Raw genomic sequence first — 19003 nt, 5'->3', positions numbered from 1 at the left:
CTGGCTCAGGAAAAGATTGCGTCTTCAAGATCTGTATTCTTCTGGCCCTGCTGCTTAACATTTCGCTGCAAAATGAAGTCACCCCTCAGCTGAAGGGTGTATCTCCTAAGCCCCTTGCCCTCGGTTGGCTCCAAGCAGAAGTTTTTGAAATGGTTTTTGAGAGACAGGAGTGAGCCAGGCACTTAGCAGAGAAGGCCGCGTCCCTCAAAGACCCAGGACAGCTCTGTCTGGTCATGTTCTTTGTCTAGCAGCAGATCGGGTTCCTTACCTCTTGAGCCACTCTGGAATGAATAAACGAACATGCCCCGGGAGCTGCCTGGGTGCCCGACCAAATGCTCAGGCTCTAGGGCCAGGGGCTGGCTTGGAGTCCCCACTACACTGCTCTCCAGCTGAGTGACTTCAGGCAAGGGCACAAAGCCAGGCCAGGTAAACTCTCAAACCTGGGGCTCCATCTGTAAAATGAAAATAAGAGCACACCGTTCATTGCAGTAAATAAAAAATGTATAAAACACACTTCCCTGGTCCTGATGGTCCTGATGTGTGGCGAGCATGCGACAAATGTTGGGAGTTTAACTCCTTTAGTTCTCTGGGCTAGATGGCATTAGCTTCACGTCGCCTTCAGCTTAGAGGAGGTAAGGGAGCTGACTACAGTGATAGAAAGGGTGTCCCGTGGAATCTCTGCAAGCCCAGGGGCGCTGGCAGCACCCAGCTACTGTCTAAATGCATTGCCCCCTGAGTGCCAACCATCATGACCACTGTGGACTCTGAAAGCCAGGGGACCATGTTCCCCAGCCATCAAGGCGGCCCTTGGATATCTCCCGGGCTCTTCTGTGGGCCAAGGGGCAAGTCTCATGCTTCCTAAGGAATGAAAGAGTCTATGTCAGAGGTTGATGCTTCTGGGCTCCTATTCCAGGACATTCCCAGGCCCCCATGCTTCTCAGAGGCTGGACTGTGGACCTGCTCTGTCAAGGAGCCCAAGCAACAGGTAGGGATGCCCCGCTGGTCCAGGCCTACGCTGGAGGGAGAGAGCCAGGGCCCTACTGGCCTGGCCACAGGGCACACTTGGCAAAACAATCCCATTGCTAAAGTCACAGGGTGACAGTCAGTCCCCCTGGCACTGCCCTCCCACCTATGCAAGCAGAAACACCTCCAGGCACCTTTCTTTTCTTTCTTTTTTCTTTTTCTTTTTTATTTTTCTTTAAGTTCTGGGATACAGGTGCAGAACATGCAGGTTTGTTACATAGGTCTACATGTGCCAGGTGGTTTGCTGCACCCATCAACCCACCATCTAGGTTTTATGCACCACACACATTAGGTATTTGACCTAATGCTCTCCCTCCCCTTGCCCACCCCCTCACAGACCCGGAGTGTGATATTTCCCTCCCTGTGTCCGTGTGTTCTCATTGTTCAGCTTCCACTTATGAGTGAGAATATGCAGTGTCTGGTTTTCTGTTCCTGTTCCTGTGTTAGTTTGCTGAGGATGATGGTTTCCAGCTTCATCCATGTCCCTGCAAAGGACATGAACTCATTCTTTTTTATGGCTGCAACAAGCACCTTTCCATGGCAGCAGCCCCCGGGAAGACATGCCTTGTTCCCCTTGGCGCCTCTCCGAAGGCTCTGGGGCTGTCACAGTTCCTTGAGCCTCACTGTCTTCTTCTAGAAGATGGCAATATGCACAAATAGATAACCCTTGGGAAAGGACCCTCCACTCTTACCAACTGTGGTACCAACACTAGGGGCATGCCTGTCAAGGAGGGGACACCTGTTCTTCCTTTGTGTGTCATTCTGTGCAGTCGCAGAACCAATCGAGGACCGTGGGCTCCCTTGACAGTCTTTATTCACACATACCTGGGAGGGACCCCAGCTCTGAGCTCACTGCAGGACTTCTGACAGGCATTGCAAATTTGTCAAGAACCAATTTCCTCATTCGAAATATTAGAATAGGTCAGCGTTGTCATAAATATTACAAATGTCAGAATGATTCAGGATTAGAAATAGCATCCTACTCGTGTGAAGCATCTGGCCCCTCTCACACACACCTGCTAACTTGTTGCTTTCACTATTAATATCACCCTAACTCTGAGCTGAGAAGTGTGGCTGCTGTTCCGGCAGCTGTAAAAGGGCTCTCCTTTGGAGGGAAGGATTTTCAGGGAAGGGACCTCATCTACATTCCCTGGCGGCCCCTGAGGAGTGACATTCCCTCCCTCACCTCACCTGACCACCTGCAATTGTCTGAGTGCTCTTACACACGCCCCTTATGGCCACAGTGGACCCAGAACCAGTGTTATTCTTATGATCTGCCCTGTGCTCGGGTGGAGAAACGGGGCCTTCTGTTGACAGTGGCAGAGCCAAGACCCACACTCGGGAACTTCTGGCTCCAGCCCTGAGGCCCTTCCCCTTCTCCAGCCTTGGTCTCCCTCTCTGCATGAGTCATATTTAGTAGCAGTTTTGGGGTTTCGTTAACAGAATCATGAATCTTGCCTCTTCTGTCTATAATATGAGAGTATAACATCATGAAAGGGGAAAGAAAAGCTGCCAAATCCTGATGCAGGGAGGGTTTGGTGGCTTCCTTGTGTTGGTTCACTTCTGTGTCACAGCAGCCCCGTGTCTCTTGCCAAGAGTAAGGCTGAAATTGATTCAGATTCGACCTACATGTCAGGTCTCCTGTTCTGATTGCCAGGGCAATGAGCTTCTGTTTCCCAGGGAGAACGATCTCCCAGACTCTGGACGCTTAGTTAGGATGTTAGGAGTTGGTGTTTTCTCTCCAGTACTTCGTGTCTCAACATCAGTCGAATTAACTGATAGCCCAGGGCTCCCAGCAGAGGCATCTGGGTCTGCTCCTGTGAACAGCCGTCTTGAGCAGTGAGCATGGAGGAGATGGCCAAAGGGGAACTACATAGACCCCTGTGAACTGGGAGATACGCCATCACCATGGGGTCAACATGGTGGCTTTGAAGGACATGGTAGAGACACATCTCCAACCCCAGGCCACAACAGGAAGTTGTGGGGCACTTGCCATGTGCCCCATATGTATCAGATAATTTGCAAGGTGTAAACCTGCCTGCCCTTGAGGAGACAAATATACTTACTTGAAATTCTGCACAAGTTTAATGTACAATACATACTAGAAATACATACTTAAAGTTAATTTATGGAGTACAGACCAGAGGAGTGTCAAGAACTATGAAGGGTCTGAGATTTGACCCTGCTTTTCAGCCAATGAGTCAGCCTGCCAGGGTTTCATGGATGTTAGTGGAAGACACAAGACTCCTGGGTCAGAGACCATAGACTATTGCCACAGAACAAGAAGCATGAGCTTAGCATTTGCATCGGATCCTTTTGCCATCCCCACAACCATCCAAGTTCGTGGGGGCGGGGCAGGTGTGGTGTGCACAGAGTGGATCTTTTTCACAGCTCGGGAGCCCCGTGCTTAGGGAACCCCCAATCTTATAAGGGGGCTGCAAGCAAACGTGCCTAATTGCCCCAGAAGGAGACGTTATCATACTGGTCAGTGAAGAAATCTGCTCTGTGTGGCTATGCAAACATCTCTGAAAACTTGTCCAGAACAAAGACCGTGAGTGCCCTGCTCATAGGAGACCTGTGGAGAATGGCAGAGTTAGGATTGCAGATTACAGAACTGCAGAATCATCTTCCGAGGAGATACAAAAATCTACAAACAAGAAGTTATCAATTGAGGAAGACTTCACCTAACTGAAAGGAGAAAGGCACTTCCAGATGATTGAGGAGACACGCTGTGATTTCTCTCCCAGCACTTTCCCTTTCTGCATCTGTTTAACTTCATGCCAGTAATCCGTGGGTAGAGATTTCTTGTGCACATACCCAGTGGGGGACTGCTCAGAGGATATTGGGTGGAAGAGGGGAATCCACTGGAAGATGTGATTTTCTTGAAAGTGATCTAAGAGGTGGCTGGAAAATCCACTGGGGCAGAGATCTTTAAGGGGCCTCCTTCTCAATGAAAAGCAAGGGAGGAATTGAGCCAAGAAATGCTCTCGCAGCAATGGAAACTCTGTTCCCCCGTTGTGTGGGAAGCCTGGAGTGGTGATGCCAAGAGTCATGACTGCAGCCGGTCGTCAGCTGTCTAAACTAACAGAGAGGTGTGACATCCCGAGGAGGGACCAATTTGAAAGCCCTGCTTCTCCAGGCTTTAAGAACACCCTGTAATTCCAAGCACATTCTGCTTTTTCCATAAGGAGGAGAGAAACCAACAGAGCAGCACGTTCCCTTTGAATTCACAGGATGAGGTGTTTCTGGAGCCTGTGTACCCAGCATTGTGCCAGGAGGTGCAAGATACCACCGGATAAAAGGGATACATTTCTCTGCAGCATCAACTTTTTAACCACCCACTCATTCACTTATTCAACAATGAATTTATCCATGCATTTGACAATTCACTCAACATAAGCTAAATTCACATTAACTTTTCTCAAACACTCCTAGGGATGTTAAAAATATTTCCCACTAGTTTATGTCTTCATTTATTTATTCAGCAAAACTTTCATCAAGCAACTGCTATGCACAAGGCATAGTTCTAGGCATGCAAATAAATGAGTAAGACAATTTTAGGAAGGGATAAATGTAAAGAAGATAAAAGTGGCCAGGCATGGTGGCTCATGCCTGCAATCTTAGCACTTTGGGAGGCCAAGCAGGCAGATCACTTGAGGCCAGGAGTTCAAGACCAGCCTGCCCAACATGGTGAAACCCTGTCTCTACTAAAAATACAAAACTTAGCTGGATGTGGTGGTGCATCCCTGTAGTCCCAGCTATTCAGGAGGCTAAGGCAGGAGAATCACTTTAACCCAGGAGGTAGGGGTTGCAGTGAGTCAAGATCGTGCCACTGCACTCCACCCTGGGTATCAAAGCCAGATAAAAAAGCAAGCAAGCAGGAAGAGAAGGGAAGGGGAGGGGAGGGGGGAGGGGGAGGGGAGGGAGGGGAAGGGGAAAGGGGGAAGGGAGGGGAGGAGGGGGGAGGGGAGGGGAGGGGAGGGAAGGGGGGAGGGGAGGGGAGGGAGGAGAGGAGAGGGCGGAGGGGAGGGGAGGGAGGGGAAGGGGAAAGGGGGAAGTGAGGGGAGGAGGGGGGAGGGGAGGGGAGGGGAGGAGGGGGGAGGGGAGGGAAGGGAGGAAGGGAGGAAGGAAGGAAGGAAGGAAGGAAGGAAGGAAGGAAGGAAGGAAGGAAGGAAAGAAGTGAGCAAAGTAACAGAAAGGACTGCTAAACTAGATGGGTAGAGAGGAAGGACATTTTAGTTGAGACCTGAATGACAAGGAGGAGCAGGAGGTGAAGTGGGCCGAGGGTGGAAGAGAAAATCAAGTGCAAAGGTCCTGAGGTCTGGGATGTTCCGAGGATAGGAAGGAGACCAGTATGCTTAGAGTGCTGGGAGCAAGGAAGTGAAAGGCAAGAAACAGCAGAGAATTGTAGGAAGAGCCCCAGTGTGACAGGAAGCCTTGGGAGGGCTTTCATTGGGGGAGTTACTTGATCTGATTTATGCTTTAAATAGCAGCCTGGGCAAGAGAGTAGGCGGGGAGCCCAGTGAGGAGGCTAATGCTGGCTTATGTGCACTCTCCCGTGGCATTAAAGTACTTGAATGGAAAAGCTGAATGAGAAGCCCAGGCCTCTGTCAATCCTGGGTGCAGGTGGGAAAGCACCTGCAGCTTGCATATGTGGGGCAAACACACCCTAGACATGGGTAGAAATATATGCTGGCATCCTGAAAGGGCGACATCAACCTACAGGTCATCAGTGGACTGCAGCTGATATGTACGTGAAAGCATCAAGCCAGGAATTGGCCTTCTAGAAAGAAAAAAGGTGGCCAGGCGCGGTGGCTCACACCTGTAATACCAGCACTTTGGGAGGCCGAGGGAGGTGGATCACCTGAGGTCAGGAGTTCGGGACCAGCTTAGCTAACATGGTGAAACCCCATCTCTGCTAAAAATACCAAAAAAAAAAAAAAAAAAAACACAAAAATTCCCTGGGCGTGGTGGCGGATGCCTGTAATCTCAGCTACTTGGGAGGCTGAGGTAGGAGAATCGCTTGAATCTGGGAGGCGGAGGTTGCAGTGAGCCAAGATTGTGGCATTGCACTCCAGCCTCGGCAACAAGAGTGAAACTCTGTCTCAAAAAAAAAAAAAAAAAGAAGAAAAGAAAGAGGAGAGGAGGGGAGGGGAGGGGAGGGGAGGGGAGGGGAGAGGAGAGGAGAGGAGAGGAGAGGAGAGGAGAGGAGAGGAGAGGAGAGGAGAGGAGAGGAGAGGAGAGAGGCTTACCCATCAATCTGCCAAGCTCTCCTCTCCCTCTTAGCCCAAGCCTGGGACTTCTGATCAGAAGCAACACTCTAACTCCATGTGTACCTTTGTACTCAAATCTGACTGCCCAGGCACATGGCAGTTTGCGGGTAAGAGTTAGCAAAGAGCAGAAGGAGAAACCAGCCACACACATCACTGCCAAGGAACGCTTGCTGAAACCTACCATGTGCTAAGAGATGAAAGAGATGCATCTCTTGGAGATGCAACTGCCCTCCTGGAAGAGGCGGTCTGGATAGAGAAGCAGGGAAGAGGCATCCCCAGATAATGTCCGAGGCTCCTGCAGTTCTCATCCTCCAGGCAAGAACTCCAGCACTGTGTATGGGTGGCCAGGCTGGTGCAAGCCAGCTGAGGGTCAGAGGCAGCGTAGGGAGTGGACCCAGAGCCTGGCTGCCCAATGAGCACCAACCCCCATGCGGGCACTAGAGCAGACCCACTGAACCCTCCAGAAGGTGAGGCCTGACTGGAAGGGGCGGACACCACCCCCTGCTCCGCGGTGCAGGCCACAGCTCGCAGCTCACCAGGCCAGCCACACCAGGTCAAGGCACAGGCACAGCCTCCATCATCTACACATTGTTTGCTCCCTAATTTGTTTCTCATTGTTCCCTCCCTAATGAGTCCTTTCTAGCCTGCTAAAGGGCCTGAATTATTATTTTACTTTTCCAGGAAAATTGCACAATTTGTGAGCACACTGAGGCATGTTCAGCATTCCCTTGTAACATTCCCAGGCAAGGAGGCTGAACTATGCTGGGTTTCTGGGTCTGAAACAGTCATCTATCAGCTGAGCTTTCAGCAAAGAGTGCGGCAGCCACCTGGCACCCTTGAGTTCTCACCTGCTTGTTCTCTGTGTTAGTCATGACTTCTGCTTGCAAACAACAAAAACCCACTCTGGTTAGTTTATGCACAGCAGGAATTTATTGGAAGGGTACTAAGTAACTCAAAGAATTGAAAGGGAGTAGCTAGAACCAAGGGAGGCTACGTGGCCACCACAACAGCCAAATCCACACAGGGTGCACGTCTGGCATGGGCACGAAGGCTGCTGCCACTGCTGGGCCTGCCGCCGCCTCCACCACCACTGCCATTGGCACAAATTCCACGGGGTCCCTTGATCTCTGCATCACTCACTCCAGATGCAAAGCCCAGGGAGAGAGCACGTGGCTGGAGAGGAGAGGGTTGTGTGCTTGTGCTGAGAGTGTCCCAGCCCCGACTGCTGTTCCCAAACGTAAGAAGGGCTTTGAGACGTTGAGCTCCAGGAAACATAACAAATGTCCACCGTAGTCACTGAATGTTGCAGCGACATTGGGAAAAGTATTTTAACCACTTTGTGCTTCAGGGTTGTCCTCAGCATAGATTCATTGAATTGAAATGGCATGCTTTGAAAATATAAACCAGTAAGAAGACCTGAAACCAACCTGAATGCCCATCAATGATAGACTGGGCGAAGAAAATGTGGCACACATACACCATGGAATACTATGCAGCCATAAAAAACGATGAGTTCGTGTCCTTTGTAGGGACTTGGATGAATCTGGAAACCATCATTCTCAGCAAACTGATACAAGAACAGAAAACCAAACACCGCATGTTCTCACTCATAGGCAGGTGTTGAACAATGAGAACACGTGGACTCAGGAAGAGGAGCATCACACACTGGGGTCAGTTGGGGGGGCTAGGGGAGGGACAGTGGGGGGTGGAGAGGGTGAGGAGGGGTAACTTGGGGAGAAATGCCGGATATAGGTGAAGGGAGAATGGAGGCAGCAAACCACCTGGTTATGTACGCACCTATGCAAAAACCCTGCATGATCTGCACACGTATCCCAGAACCTAAAGTACAATTAAAAAAAAAAAAAGAAAGAAACAACCTGATGATAATATTAGGAGAAGTTAGCATGGGCCTAAATGACTTGAAACAGCACACGTGGAAAGGTGTGTAGTGCACCTGAATTGGCGGCTATCTCTCAACCTGGGATGGGTCCCAGCCGCAGGGGCACACTCCTACAACCGGCCCGCAGGAGATCAGCCAGACACTGGGGTTACTGGATGTGGATCTTTAAATAACCGTGGTTCAAATAGTAAAGGAACTCAGGGAAATGATGGGAAATTTCAGCAGCAAACTGGCGAGTATTTTTTAAAAGGATGAATACAGTAATTGCCATTGAAATTCAATGGCTAGATTTAGCAGTAGATGACATAGTCTTTAAGAATTAGTCGAGAATGTCAAAGAAAACATCCAGACTGAAGCATGGAGAGAAAAAAGATAGAAAACACAGAAAAGAACATAAGAGACATACGGGATGCAGCAAAAAAGGTTTAAAATATGCATAGGTGGGATCCCAGAAGGAGAAGGAAGAATTAACAGAGAAAAGACAATATTTAAAGAGATATTTAAAACAGATTAAAGACATCAAAGCCATAGATTTGAGAATACTAGGAACTTCAAGCAGGAGAAATATAAAGAAAATGAAACTGAGGCATATTATAGTAAAGGTGCTGAACGTTGAAAATGAATAGAAAATCTTTGAAGGAAGCCAGCTGTTGAGGAGAGAGTATGTTACAATCACAGGGGCAACAATAAGCTGACCACGAACTTTTACCAGAAACATTGGAAGACAGAAGACATGAAATCATATCTTCCAAGTGCTGGGGAGAAAATGCTGACAACATTCTACAGCCGCCAAAAAATATTTCCAGACAACAAGACCTGAGATAATAGGCTACCAGCACACACACACTAAAAAACATTTTTTAGACAGAAGAAAATGACCTCAGTGGAAGCATGGAAATGCAGGAAGAAATGAAGAACACTGTAAAGTATAAATATTATGGTAGATAAATCTAAATTAATGCTGAATTAGTGCTGACCAGGTACAGAGCAATAATATTGATGTTTTGTAGGGTTTTAAATAGAAAGAGAAGTTACAAAGCAATAATAGTACTTAAGACAGAAGAACTTAAAATGGTATAAGGCCCTTAAAATTCCCAGGAAGTGGTAAAAGACCCAATTTGTATTAGATTGGAATAAGTCAAGGATACGTGTGGTAATCTCTAGGGTTAAAAAATTAGCATATATCGAACAAGCTAATAGAAGAGCTAAATAAAGAGCAATTGGAAGACAAGATAGAAAAGAAAAGGAACATAAACAAAAGCAATCCATAGAAAACAAGTAAGAGATTTGAGCAAAAGTTACCAGTAATTACAATAAATGTAAAAAAATTAAAGAATCAAATTAAAAGATCAATTTTGTTTCAAAATGGATTTAAAAAAACATAACTATATACTGTACATAAGAGATGCTCCTTAAATATAAGGTTGAAGAAAGTTTGAACGTGGAAGAATAAAAATATATTAATAAAATATAAATATATAAATATAAAAAATATAAATAAACTAAACAATAAGAACTCGAAGTCAGATTTAAAGAAGACCTTCTTAACGTTTATGAAAGACATTGGAATGACTTATTGTGGAAAGTTTCTTGGATGTATTTAAGAATAAAAGAAAAGTCTCATTCACCTTCCAGAAACAGAAAGCTAGGAAGGGCAGCCTCAGGAATTGTTCCTGTCTGTCCATATTTCTATACTATACCTGGGAAGAACATGGTTGGTCAGTAAATAAGTAATTTATTATTGGAAATTGATTAGTCATTTGTCATATGCCTGTTTATACTGCATCCCAAGACATATAATTGAGAAAATATTACACTGAAAAGTCCAACATTCAAGTTAGTCATAGCACCTTTCCTCCCTACCAATATCCCCTGGCCCTTCTAGCCTTGACCTTTTCATTTTCAAAGTATTCTACCACCTGATCTGGGTCAGCTATTAGCTATTAAGGCTGCTTAAATCTCTGGCCAAGAGAGAGCCTTTTCTACCTGGGACGCTGGTCCATCCTTGGGTTTTTAGTCCAACTGTGGTTGCCATAGGTATTGCCCTCCTCAGTGTTAGGGGAAGGTCCCCTCCCATTGCCCACCACCCCACCCACTTTCCTCTGGCCTACGTTTGTAGGCCATTTTATAATCCTGTTCCTTGGCTTGATCCCAGGATGTTGAGTTAATGGAATTCTGATTTCTCCTTGAGGATCACATCTCAAACTCTGCAAATATGGCAAAGGGCTAGCGATTGTTAAATCCAGGTGATGAATAGGAGGGTGTTCATTGTACCCTCTCTACTGTCCCTATTCTCTCCACTTCTCTGTGCATTTACAATGACTTCAATGAGCTATGATCAGGCCACAGCACTGTAGCCTGGGTGACCAAGTGAGACCCTGTCCCTAAAAGGAGGAAGAAGAAGAAGGAAGAGGAGGAGGAGGAGGAGGAAGAGGAGGAAGGAGAAGGAGAAGGAGAAGAAGAGGAAAAGGGGAAAGGGGAAGGGGAGGAGGATGAGGAGGAAGAAGAAGAAGAGCAAAGAGCATCCCCTAACAGGGCTGTTGTGAGAATCAGACAGAATGAATGAAAGCTTCTTATCTCACAGCTCCACAAAAGGCATTCCTTATTGGTCATTAGTAATTGTTTATCAGCTGGGCAAGATGTCATGTGCACCTGTAGTCCTAGCTACTTGGGAGGCTGAGGCTGGAGGATGCTTCACCCAGGAGTTTGAGGCCAACCTGGGCCACATAGGGACACCACATCTCCAAATACATTCATACATACATATTTTGTTTCTCAACCCGTTTCCCAGTCCTTTCACTGAGGGCAGAATATTAACAAGTAAAGGGTGAGACTGAGATCAAAGAGTTACAGGCTTTTAAAATGTGCATAGTAGATCAGTGCCGTGCGGCAGGTTTTATGCCGGAGTCTTCTCAACATCTGGAAGCCTGAGTCCCCTCTCGAGAGGCTAAGAGGGGGCTTGGGCGCACTCCAGCGGTGATCGGTGGTAACCGTTCCCTACCGAGCCGCTGAGCCTTGAGTTTAAATGCATTCACTGGAGGGATGCTCATGATGTCATTTTCCAGAGTTGGGTAAGGAGCTTTGTGGTTTCAAGGGCCTCCTTTCCTAGAACCGCAGGTAGCCTGCCAGCCTTGTGCTGACCACCACTGTGTAGAACAGCTCGGAGCAGCACAGCTTGTAGGCAAAAGCCACAGCGTGGCTGCGTGGGTAGTAGGCTCTTCGGGACCTTACGGGGATTTCTGCCGAAATTACATTTTGTTTTTTTGAGACAGAGTTTCGCTCTGTCACGAGGCACCAGGCTGGAGTGCAGTTGTGTGATCTCGCCTCACCACAACCTCCACCTCCCAGATTCAAGCAATTCTCCTGCCTCAGCCTCCCGAGTAGCTAGGACTATAGGCGCGCGCCACCATGCCCAGCTAATTGTTGTATTTTAGTAGAGATGGGGTCTCACCATGTTGGCCAGGCTGGTCTCAATCTCTTAACTTTGTGATCCGCCCACCTCGGCCTCCCAAAGTTCTGGGATTACAGGCGTGAGCCACCGGCCCGGCCACATTCTTTGAAAATGTGATAGTGATGGAGATGCTGGTCTTTTCTGGAATCTTTTTCATTAGCTCAGGACAATAATCTATCCTACAGAAACTGGCAATTTGGCCATAATCCCCTCTAAAAAGGGTAGGATGGGATGCTCGCACAGGCTGTTTAGAGTGAGAGGCAGTGAGGGGATGCCAATGGGAGACAGAAAAGGAGAGGAAGGAGAAGGAGAAGAAGAAGGAGGAGAAGGAGGAGGAGAAGGAGAGGAAGAGGAAGAGCAGCAAGTACTGACCCTTCATCGTATGCCAGACCCTGTGTTCAGCACTTGACATGGATTTTCTCATTCCCTCCTCATAACCACCATATCAGGTTAGCACATTATTCATCCCACTTTACAGATGAACACACTGAGGCAGAGAGAGGGCAAGTAACTTGCCCTAAGTCGCATGCTTTTAGGTGGCAGGGCTGACAACTGAGTCCAGCTCTCCCGGGCTGGAGCGCATGGTGACAATCATCATGCCTCTTTTAACTGACATTTCTGCTCACCCTCAAATTTCCTTCTACAATAATCCCAGAAGAAAGAAAATGTCCATCCTGAAAGGCTCCGTGTTGACAGATCTCAATGCTGTGGCCAGAGTGTGGCAGCCAGGAGCCGGCCTTCAACATCAGCCTTCCTGAGGTTGGATTTTGGTCAGGTGGCCTGGGGCAAGCAGCCAAGCTTTTCTGAAACTCAGTTTGCTTATATATAAACAGGTTGACAGTCCCTTCCTCACAGGATCGATGGGAGGATTAAATGAATTACCATGTGGGGCTCACAGTGCACACTCAGTTGGCAGGCATTGGTAATGGCAGTGTCACAAGCAATGCCCTGCATCCAACACTGCAAAAAGACAAGTCTGGCTGGGTGTGCGGTGGCTCACAACTGTAATCCCAGCACTTTGGGAGGCCAAGGCGGACAGATCACTTGAGGTTGGGAGTTCCAGACCAGCCTGATCAACATGGCGAAACTCTGTCTCTACTAAAAATACAAAAATTAGCTGGGCATGGTGTCGTGTGCCTGCAATCCCAGCTACTTGGGAGGTTGAGGCACAAGAATCACTTGAAGCCAGGAGGCGGAGGTTGCAGTGAGCCAAGATCGCACCACTGCACTCCAGCCTGGGAGGCAGAGTGAAACTGTGTCTAAAATAAAAAAAGACCTTTTCAGAGGAAGACCCGGTTGTATTTGCTGCGGGTCGGGGATCCGCACGCTCCTGCTCCTGACTCACCTCTGTTTGCTCTTGCCGAGGAGCAAGTCGGTCAGGAAGCCGCGCAGCAGCCATGGCTTTTAAGGATACCAGAAAAACACTCCTGGAGCCGGAGGTAGCAACTCACCGAATCCGAGCCATTCTAACGAGCCGTGACGTAAAACCCCTGGAGAAGGTGTGCGCTGACGTGATCAGAGGAGCAAAGGAAACGAATCTCAAAGTGAAAGAGCCGTTTCGGATGCCTGTCAAGACTTTGAGAATCACTACAAGAAAAACTCCTTGTGATGAGGTTCTAAGACATGGGATTATTTCCAGATGAGAATGCACAAGCGACTCATAGACTCGCACAGCCCTTCTGAGATTGTTAAGTAGGTGACTCCCATCAGTATTGAGCCAGGAGCTGAGGTGGAAGCCACCATCGCAGATGCTTAAGTCAGCTATTTTAATAAATTGGTTACCAGTTAAAAAACAAGACAAGTCAGAGTTGAGGGTTGAACAACAAGATGTGCTCACATGCAGAGCGAGCTTCCCTCTGTCCCTAAAGAGAGATTCCAGTTCAGAGACAAACTAAAAAGAAGTCACAGTGGCCCAGTCTCAGCAGGCATGAAAAGAGGCGTGAGGCCTGGGATGGGCGGTGGCCAGCTGCACAGACCCGTGTTAAACAATTGAAGCAAGGGAACATCAGACTCTAATATGGGGTGACCTGCAATCAAGGGGGCTCCTGTTACAGCCATAGGTCCTGGGGGTCTCTGGGCCAGGGCAGTGACTGTTGAGGGGCATAAATGTCAAATCTTTTTCCACATCAGGGGCTTGGAGCAACAGTGGCTCACAGGGCTGACGTATGTAGTTGCACAGTCCGTGCACTGCACAATGTCACCCAGCTGAGGGAAGACCCAAAGCTGACATTTGGCATATGCCGTACTTCAAGCCAGGCCCCCTGGCAGGAGTCGACATCTGACCCAGAGGAAGAGGCGCCTTTATTTGACAGTTCTGCCCAAAGGGATCATGTCATTAAAATTTGCGCAAAAAAGACAGTAAGTGTTGTCAGAGTCCCTGGAGGCCTAGCAGACTGGGGCTCTCCCGGACAGTCAGCCACTCTGCGGGGCCTGGCTATTGAAGGGACACCATCCCTGTGTCCCACGCCATCACCAGGGGAAAGCTTGATGGAAGGTGCTGGGCCCGGTGGGGAGAGGGGCATCCCGGTCTGAGCAGGTGCGCGGGACTGTGGTGTGGGCCAGCTCAGTGGGAGGGGCTGTGCAAGAGACACGGGCAGAAAGACGGCCGTGATGCCTGTGGGGATCGCAACAAACTGTGGATAAATGAGTGGCTGCAAGGCAAGAAACACAAAACTGTACAGACATCGGTCACCTCCTCATGAACAAAGTGCAGTGGCAATGTGACAACTCCCGTTACAGTAGAAAAATACTGTGCCTCGGCGACCAGGGGGAAGGAAGCGAAGCTGCTGGCCTGAAACCAGCATCAGCTCAGGACATCTCCTTCCAGAAATGTGCAGCCCCGGCCCGCCTGGGAGCCCCGAGGCACAGGCTAACGTGACCCCAGACCTTAGGGGTGCTGGTGGAAAAGGAGGCCTCAGCCCTGGCAGGCTGGGGCAGGTGATAGCAGGCCTCGCTCAGTTGCCAGCGGAGGGAAGCAGAGCCACGTGGTCATGAGGGGGGCCACTCAGCCCGGGGCTCAAGACCACACTATCCTGCAGCCCCCACATTCCAGCCTCAGGTTCCGCTTCCATAATTGAAAAGAAGGGAGATAGCCACTTTAAGGGGGAGTTTTAGAGACTAGAGATAAATGTCTGAACCTGGTGAACTCGTAGCACGTGACAGCCATTGTCCTGCAGGGAGGCGCCAGCCTTGTGCCCATGACCATTTAGTGAAACAGTTCAGAGCAGCACGGTCTTGCAGGGAAAGGCCACCGCATGGCTGGGGGGCAGTGGGCCTTTCAGGACCTTACAGGAGCTTCTAATGGAATTGCATTCTCTGATGACGTGGTAGTGATAGCACACGCCACGCTCCAAGCCAGGCCCCCAGCCGGAGTCCACGTTCAACCTGGAGGAAGGAGCTCCGGGTAGTTAGTGTTGGGTCATGAGACCGTGCAGGCCTCTGTACCTAAGTGGGCTTAAAACTTACAAAATATCTGCTTCTGCTATAGACTGAATGCTTGTGTCCCTGCAAATTCATATACTGAAACCTAACTTCAATGTGTTGGTGATTGGAAGTGAGGGCGTTGGGAGGTGATTAGGTCATGAACGTGGAGTCCTCGTGAATGGGATTAGCGCCCATGTAAAGGACACCTCAGAGAGCTCCCTCAGCCCTCCCACCCCGTGAGGACACTACGAGAAGGCGCCATCTGTGAGCCAGGAAACAGGTTCTCCCCAGAGACCAAGTCTGCTGGCACCTTGATCTTAGACTTCCAGCTTTCGGAACGGTGAGGAATAAATGCTTGTTGTTGAGGCCACCTGGTCGATGGCATTTTTGCCATAGCTGTGATGGACTAAGTTACCTTCTTTGGCATAAAAACTGATAAAGCCAGGGTATCACATTAAAAACAAAGCTCCGGCAGCCACAATTTGCCTGTGGACTATGAACTCAGCAGAGTACAGATGTTGGGAGGCAGGAGGGCGCCCTTGACGTCGAAAGGCTGCTAACACTTGGCATTTGAACCGCAGACTTCCTTGACGTTCTCCACATGTTCTCCACTGCTGCATTTCAAAATGGGGCAGGTGTTTCCCTGACACCCAAGGGAGGCGGCCAAGTCAGGAGCACAGGAGCAGAGACAGAGGTAAGAGTTTCACCGAAGCAAGAGACCCTGCGGTCAGGGGCCAGTGTAGGCTGAGAGAGGCACAGGACCAGCGCTGATGGACCAGAGACACTCACGTGGGCCAGCCTGGAGCAGGGCTTCCCCGTTACTTCACTTACTCCCCACTGTGGCATTGGTCTCTCTGAGCACAGTAACTTTGACCCCTCAGATGGTCACATAAAGGCAGAGATGGACTAGAATGCAGTCTGGAGGCCGTGTATATGCAGGAGCCAGTGTGGATTTGGTGTGCAAGGGTGCCTGAGGGTCTCAGGGCTACTGTGGCTCCAGTCACAGCTATTTCTGCCCCACTTCCAGGAGGGACCGTGGCTTAGTGCTGGCTTCTTGGTAATGAGCCAGTTCTCACCCTGTTTGCTCCCACACGAGCTGATTGTTAAAAAGAGCCTGGCATCCCCCCAATTCCTCTTGCTGCCTCTCTCTCCATGTGGTATCAGCACACGCAGCTCCCCTTCACCTTCTGCCATGAGTAGAAGCAGCCTGAGGCCGTCACACTGAAGCAGATGCTAGTGCCATGCTTCTTGTACAGGCTGCAGAACCATGAGCCGAATAAACCTCTTTTCTTTATAAATGACCAGTCTCAGGTATTCCTTTATAGCAACACAGACGGACTAAGAAAATTAGACCAGGGAGTAGGGTGTTACTATAAAGACACCTGAAAATGTAAAAGTGGTTTTGGAACTGGGTAATGGGCAGGGGCTGGAAGAGTTTGGAGGGTTCAGAAGACAAGAAGACAAGGGAAAGTTTGTAACTTCTTAGAGATTAATGAAGTCATTATGACCAAAATGCTGACAGAAGTACAGATAGTAAAGGCCACACTCCGAAACTTTTGGAGGCCAAGGTGGACACATCCCTTGAGTCCAGGAGTTCAAGACCAGCTGGGCAACGTGGCAAAACCCCATCTCTACCAAAAAAAAAAAAAAAAAAAAAAAAAAAAAAAAAATATATATATATATATATATATATATACACACACACACACACACACACACACAAATTAGCCGGATGTGGTGGCACATGCCTGCAGTCCAAGCAAGTCGGGATGCTGAGGTGGTAGGATTGATTACTTGAGCCTGGGAAACAGAGGTTGCAGTGAACCAAGATTGTGCCACTGCACTCCAGCCCAGGTGACAGTAAGACCTTGTCTCAAAAAAAATAAAAAATATTTTTTTTTAATGAAAAGAACGCACTGTCAGGGTCTCAAGATGCAAATGAGGAACTTATTGGGAACTGGAACAAAGGTCCCCCTTGTTACGCCCTAGCAAAAAACTTGGCTACATTGTGTCCTTGCTGTGGGGCTTTGTGGAAGGCGGAACTTAAGAGTGATGGCCTAGGGTATCTGGAGGAAGAAATTTCTAAGCAGTAAAGTGCTCAGGCTGCTGTGTGGTTACTTTTAACTCCTTATGGTAAATTGATAGAGAAAAGGAAACAGGGCATAAAAATTTGGAATATTTGCAGCGTGGCCGTGTTACAGAGAAGGAAAGGGCATTTTCAGAAGAAGAATCCAAGGGTGCTGTAGAGCAATCACTTGCTAGAGAGATTAGCACAGACAAAAGGGAGCCAGGTACTAATAGTCAAGACAGTGAGGAAAGGCCCCAAAGGCATCTCAGAAACCTTCAAGGATGCTCTTCCCATCACAGGCTCAGAGGCCTCGGAGAACAGAATTATTTCGGGGGACAGGCCCAGGGTGCTGCTGTCCTGTGCTGCCTTGAGATACTCGTACTACTCTTCAAATCCAGGCCACTGTGGTTTCAGCTGTAGTTCAAACAACCTCAGGTTATGTTCTGGCCACAACACACAGGGCAAAAGAATGGTGGAGGCTTGATGGCTTCTACCTAGATTTCCGAGGATATATCTAAAAACCTGGGTACCCAAGCAGAAGCCTATCATAGGAATGGGGCCCCCACAGAGAGACTCTACTAGGGCAGCGCTGAGGGGAAATGTAGCGGGAGTCGGAGCCCCCACACAGAATCCCCACTGGGACACTGCCTAGTGGAACTGTGGGAAGGGGGCTGCCGACCTACCGTTGTCAGAAGCAACTTGAGGCCCTACCTGGAAATGCTGCAGGCACTCAGCTACAACCCATGAGCGCAGCCACATGGGATGTGCCCAGAAAAGCAATGGGACTAGGCTGCCCGAGGCAGGGAGTCCACTCTTCACACCAGTGTGCCCAGGGGCATGGAGTCAAAGGAGATTACTTTTAAGCTTTAAATAAAAGCGTTTAAGCCATGGTGGTTTGCCGCATCTGTCAACCCGTCATCTAGGTTTGAAGCCCCGCGTGTCTGCCCTGCTGGCTCTGGGACTTGCATGGGGCCTAGCACCCTTTTCTTTTGGCTGATTTCTCTGTTGTGGAATAGGAGTGTCTATATTGTAGCTTGGAAGTAAATAACTTGATTTTAATTTAATAGGCTCACAGTTGTAAAGGACCTGCCTTGAGTCTCAGATGAGGCTTTGAACTTTGACTTTTGAGTTAATGCTGAAAGGAATGAAAACTTTTGGGAATATGGGGAAGAAATGATGGTATTTTGCCTGTGAGGAGAGCATGGCATTTGAGGTGCCAAGGGAAGAATACTATAGTTCGGATGTTTATGTCTCCAAATCTCACGTTGAAATTTGTTCTCCAAGTTGGAGGTGAGGCCTAGTGGGAGGTACTTGGGCCACAGAGGCAGATTCCTCATGAATGTCTTGGTGCCATCCTCACAGGGCAGAGTGAGTTCTCGCTCTGTCAGCTCCCATGAGAGCTGCTTGTTAAGAATGCCTGGCATCTCCCTGCCCTCTCTCTTCTCTCTTTCTCTTTTTCTCTCTGGTTCTTCCTCTCTCACCATGTGATCTCTGCACACCCCAGTTCTTCTTCCCCTTCCCCAGGACCGGAAGCATCCTGAGTTCCTCACCAGAAGCAGACGCTGGCTCCATGCTTCCTGTACAGCCTGCAGAACTGTGAGCCAGATAAACCCCGCTGCTTTATAAACCGCACAACCTCAGGTATTCCTTTACAGCAACACAAATGGACTAAAACACTTAGCAATCAACACTACTCCTCACTGGGGCTCTTCCAGGGCTCTACTCCTGCCTCACCAGGCTGCACTGGGCCTCCTTTAGGAGAAGCTTCTCCCAGCAGCTCCCATCCCACTAGGAGTCTAAGAAAATGGCCGAGGCCTTCAGTGGTGGCAGGGCCTGCAGTGTCACACACAAGGCCACTCAGTGAT

General features: G+C 48.9%; 1 pseudogene; it reads left to right on the top strand.

Moving 5' to 3' along the window:
- The first annotated feature begins 13044 nt into the window (after positions 1-13044).
- On the top strand, positions 13045-13403 carry LOC105730049 (small ribosomal subunit protein uS10-like; annotated as a pseudogene).
- The last annotated feature ends 5600 nt before the right edge of the window (positions 13404-19003 follow it).

The sequence above is a fragment of the Aotus nancymaae genome, unplaced genomic scaffold, assembly GCF_030222135.1.
Source record: "Aotus nancymaae isolate 86718 unplaced genomic scaffold, 86718_ANA_hifiasm-v0.15.2.pri h1tg000009l, whole genome shotgun sequence".
In the NCBI taxonomy this organism is placed as follows: domain Eukaryota; kingdom Metazoa; phylum Chordata; class Mammalia; order Primates; family Aotidae; genus Aotus; species Aotus nancymaae.
The sequence above is the reverse complement of the archived record's forward strand: the minus strand, read 5'-3'. Positions and strand labels throughout refer to the sequence as shown.